The following is a 5,638-nucleotide window of genomic DNA, read 5'->3' on the forward strand; positions in this document are numbered from 1 at the left end:
TATATATATATATATGTGTTTTCTGCCTGTGACCTTCCATCAAGGCTGTGGTGATTTTGTGCAAGTTTCAGTGAACGTGGTTTACACAAAAATGGTGTCTCTTCTCTAGGTGGTCAAAAATAGTATCGCTGTGCCTTGTCTAACGTTTTTTTCTGTGTATTTCTTTCCACCTAAATGCTCTAATGCCCTTGGGTAAATCTGCCTTTTTAATGATTTATGTGTCAAAAGCACGGACCAAATCACATGGAAAAAAAAAAAAGTTGAATTAGTGTCACCCAACTGCATCAGCATTTTTTCATGATGAATTTGGCCCGTATTTAGTTGCGTTACTGGTGATCGGAGCTGGGCTGGGCTTGGATGGGAGCCATGTGCCAGAAGAAGCTTTATGAGCTTGGGTCTTCCTCTAAATACTTGTACTTGCACAGCCCTTCATAGCTGGTTTTATTTCGGGGTCTCCTCTCGTTACGGAGCATCCGTATGACATGAAGACAAAGTTTCTTTTTTGGTGCTGTCGATTCCGCAGCTACTCCCAGGAAAGCTGAATTTGTATTCACTTTTGTATTTATCCTCTGTGAAGGACATACACTCTCTATACACTACATTAAAGACTTGCAAATACTCCGTGGGAGGAAGACGTGCCTTTTTGGTATGTGTTTCTGCAAGGGTCGGCTCATGACCTAATGTGGAAATCTTCATTTGCCGATACAGCTGCGGGTGATCTCAGGGGATTTTGAATTTCCCTTTTGTTTGTCTTCCTTTCTGGGTATCATCCATCATTCCTAACCTCATGCTGCTTAGCAATAGTAACACTCATGGGAGCTGAAGAAAGGATTATAGCAGCATAAAATGGGGAGCTAATTAGAGCTTGTTTCAAAATCAGAATCGAGCTCGAGATAATTGTGTATTATCTGGTGATTTAAAAACCCAAGATCTACTGTATTTAGATCAACTAAAATATGCATAAAAGCTTTATTTTCAAAATAAAACATATGTAACAACAGGGAGATTACCTCTTATCATCCCTCGGGAAAGAGAACCTGGAAAAAAAAAATTCAGAATGCAGTCTGCGGTGTACTGTAGTTCCGATACCAACTGACATATCGCGAAACGTGACGGACCCAGGTATCCATTACATTTTTAGTTATGCAACGTGTACTCCTGTGATACTTTCCAGTGCAGAAGCTGCTGAGCGGGCACTGGGTAGATGTTCCCGCTTAGCTAATGACAGGAGGGTGCTGTCACGTTGACTGCACTGAGAGGAACCAAGCGGGGAGGGAGCCTGTTTGAGGCCACAGTCCATCTCCAGAGGTACTGGCCTGAGTGGGAGCAGCTCACTAGTCATGAGGTGGCAGTGGGGAAGCTCCTACCTCCCACTTCACCCCCTATAGTGATGATTTCTTTCATTGCACAGTTTTGTTTTGGATGGGCAGAGCTGGTGCTCCAGAGCACAGCTGGGATTAGCCCGTGGAGAGCTGAATCCTCAGTACCTTGAGATCACACAAGTGATCAGTCCAGTGATGCTGGCAGAGCTTCCCAGGTCTGAGCTGGTTTTTGTTGTTGATGCAAAATGAAGAGAGACATGGTTTTGCAGTCATTTGCTAGCATTCTGGGTTGGTAAAATGGTATGACCTGAAATGACTGTGGTTAATGTAGTCTGTAAAATGGAAGAGAGGGGAGATCACATGGCTTTTAATAGCCAAGTAATTGGACTGCAAGAATTTCTTACATAGATGGTTGACGTTTGATGACCAAGTTTGAGGCCTTGTGTTTGGTTGAGAAGGTGGTCGTCTGCTTTTGCCCTGGGGAGCAAATGCATTCTTAAAGTTTGGAGCCAAACAACTAGGTCAGACAACCAGTTCTCTTGGTGCTGACCCTGCCCCGCGCTGGTGTGTATTGGTGAAATTTCCACGTTCTTCCTGTGTGCCTTGAGATCGCGGCTCTGAAGCAGTTGGCTGTGGATGGCTTGATTTCAAACCAGGGTATCAGTTGGCTCCTCATACGGGCAGCTGTTGTAGTCTGTCTGGAACGCGTGTGATCATCTTCTGTGCCATTTCCCTGACATTTGGACCATGAAAACCCTCCTGGCAGCCCTTCTGGTGTCAATAAGGCTGGGAGAATCACTGTCAAGGCACCTCACTGGGACCTGGGAATGCAGCGTGAAGGCAGTGCTGCGAGTTCATTCAGTATATCATCGGCTGCCATCGCTAGCTGTCCTCTGGTCAGTTCTGCCTCGTGCTAGGTCCGTCCTCCTCAGGCTGCCTTGCATGGGCGCAGCCCTTCCTCTGTCAGCAATGCTTTGCACATCGTCAATATTTGTGGAGAAATTCCTGTTCTAGTTGTGTGCTTGTCTGTCCATCGAACCAGGCAGTGATCAGACTTGCAGAACACGACTCTGTCCCCATCGTGGTCAGAGCTTCCCTGTTACAGAAGTGCTGGAGTAAAATACCCGATCATGGAGCGAGCCCTATTTTCTAGGCAGATACTCCTCGCGGCTGAATTAGAATGACAAAGCACCAACACACTTTTCATATTAATACCGCGAAGAGGAACCTCACGCTGGATTCTGAGGACAAATCTAATTCGCTCTGAAGGGTGGTTATGGGTTGGTAGTTCTCCTTTTGGAGAAGTTACCGGTCAGGTTGCAGCTGTTTCATTGCTCTGGTTGATCTGGGAGGTGGGTCCTTCTTGCTCACTCCCCTTTGGCGTGCGGGAAAAGAGCTGCGAGCAAGGACCTTGTGTGCAGCTCTGCGAGCCATTCGCCAGCAGGCTAATGCCTCATTCTCCAAGGCTTACATTTTAAAATTTAGAATTAATGAATATAATTTTTTAAGCTGTATGACAAAAGCAACTTTCCTGACCATTATTGCTGCTGTGCTTCTCGGGTAGCTTATGGAAGCACCAGCGAGCGTAAGAGATGCTCAAGTAGTTGTAGTATGTGATTCCACCGTAGCTCCAGCATCAACCTGAGCACGTAACATCCTTGCGCTCTCGTCAGGCTTGTTTAAAAGAAACCATGGGTGTTGAATATTAGAGCTCTGTGAATTCCACTGCTCATCATTCCATTACTTACTGCTTTATTTTATTAATTACTGGCATTTTCTTTTCCCTCTGCTTGTGCATTTGGAGAGGGGGCCCATGTTGTCTCCTCCCGCTGCTGCCAGGCGCAGGGGCTTCTCCTGCCAGCTGCAAACCATGAACCGAGGAGCTGGGTGGAAAATGATGAGCTGATATGTTAGAAAGCCAACTATAAAAATAACTAGAGCAGCACTGAAAGGCGAGCGAGGCCGTCACAGTCGTGCTGTGGCGCAGGAAGGCCAAGCAGCTCCGGGGGTGGGTCAGGAGCCGGGGTGATGGCCAGGATCTGTCCCCCATGGGCTGGCAGCTGCAGAAGAGGTCAGAAAGGCTCTTCTCCGGAGGGAGCAGGTATTTTTCTGTTGGTAATAGGAGGCTCTGGCAGCTGGCAGAAGCTCATGTTGGTCTTCTAGTTGCTTGTGGGAAAAGGAGGGGGCTGCGGGTCCAGCCTCTGTGGCCACGTGGCAGCCATGGGTGGGATGGAGACAGCCCATTGCACCCTCGGCCATCCCTGCGCAACAGCCCAACCGCTGCTCAGGAAAGTACAAAATGCTCGGCCGCTGGATGAAAATTGCCTCGCTTTCAATTCAAAGAACAGATAATGGGCTATTTTGCTCCCAAAACACTGGAAAAAAGGTGTGCTAGCACCAACCAACCACGTGGGTTGTTATCCCCAGCTTCGTAATGGATATGGAGCTGCGAGGCAGCTGGCGTCTCCACCAGGTAGCTCTGCAATAGGGAAATAAACAGCCTGTTAGACCCTAAGAGCGAAATCCTGTCCTCATTACAGAGCTGGGTGTTACTGGAGAGCAAATGATTCCCAAGAAGAAAAAACAAAATTACCAGAAAATTAATATCTCCTAAGTTACCTTCCAGCCTGTCCTTCGCATTAGGGTGTGAGAAAAACTGATGAATTTTTCTCACCTAATGCGGTGGGTATTGGGCGTTTGTAAATCTGCCAGCAGCCAGCAGAGAAACAGCAAATGAAAGAATCCAGCGATTGTTTTACATCCGATGAGAAACACGACTTGCATTGACAACAGAGCAAAGTGGACTTGAGATCAAGTGTAAATACAAGTGAAAATGGAAAAATAGCCAATTAAAACGCCTAATGAAAGGAGAAAATAGAATGCCAGCAAGAAATGTCTAATAGGCCTGACAGTACGTGTTCCGTATTTGTGCTTATCAGAGGTCTTGCTGGTGGCAACTGAAAAGAGACTTGTCTATGATAGTGGGGTCGAAAAGAGTGGTTGTTCCCCAGAGTACTTCAGGCACTGTTTGATACTATTTATTGACAAAACCTGAGCTTGACAAAACGTCCGCATGGTGCTGTCAGCACTCAGGGTCTCCCCCATGACACTGTCCCAGGCGAATAAGCTGCTTTGGAGAGGAATGTGGTCCTGGCGAGGTGTCCTCACCACCTCTCCTCGCAGGTGGCTCAGCTAAAACATCCTTCTTATGACGTGGCATGAGATGGTCCCTCTGGTGTCTTCTCCTGAGCCATCCCCCGCTGCTGGTTTTGCTTGGGTGGGATGGGCGCAGGGACAGGAGCTCCGGCTCCCTCCGCCGCCTTTGCCCGTGTGAAGGAGGTGTGAAATGAGCTGCAGCGTGGCTGCAGTTGTGGTTGATGTTTGTTTCTCTTTTACCCCTCTGGAATGTGAGTCCTAAAAATAGTGTAAGTTTAAACTGGCAGATGTTTCATTTGTCCTTTACGAGGGGACCAAAATTAGCCTCTCATTTGGCACCTAAATAAAGCAGCTTAGCTGCCTTTATGTGAACTTTGCAATTACTGTCTACTGAAGTCGCAGCGTTTTGTTGTGTTTGATGGGGGTGGGTGTTATGTAAGGAACACCAGCACCTGAAAAGCCACCAGACCTTGAAAGAGAGAGGACGGACAAAAAGGAGCCCAACTGGTTTGGTCTGGGGGTTTGGTTTCGGTTATTTTTTTTTTACTTTTTTTGATCGGAGGCAGGTGGGGTTTTCCCTAGTGAAGGTTTTATTTAAAAAAAAAAAAGGCAAAAGTAACTTGGAAATACTCAAAGCTGTCTATTGTAAAGGTAAAAAAAAAATCTAATAAAAGGACAGCGATGGTTTGTCTAATTTTCAGAGAAAAATCTGCACAGAATGCCTGAAGCTGGGTTAACAGTGGGACTCCCCAGGGGCAACAGAAAGATGTTATAATCAATTACCACATCATAACACTGATGTATGATAATTACTGAGTGTTCCTCCTGAGATAGTGCAGCATTTGGCTGGGATGCGGCTCTTTCATGGTCCACTGCCTGATTAATATGCAAATAATAGGCTGATTGCATGATGAATGCAGAAAATGAGTTCGCTGATAACGTGAGCACCGAAGCGGGAAGATGATAAATTACTTTTACTGACTGTCCTACATTAAGTACCCTTTCTCAACAATTTTATCACAAATTAAGGAAAGCAGTATGGAGAGATTATGAGGATGTGTAAAATAATGTACCTTAATAGCTTTTATAATATTGTTGCATACAACGTAAATGTCATTTTGTTTCAGTACTTTAGCCAGAAATCCCCCCAAAGAGGAGCA

The sequence above is a fragment of the Buceros rhinoceros genome, unplaced genomic scaffold, assembly GCF_000710305.1.
Source record: "Buceros rhinoceros silvestris isolate BGI_N320 unplaced genomic scaffold, ASM71030v1 scaffold40270, whole genome shotgun sequence".
Taxonomy (NCBI): domain Eukaryota; kingdom Metazoa; phylum Chordata; class Aves; order Bucerotiformes; family Bucerotidae; genus Buceros; species Buceros rhinoceros.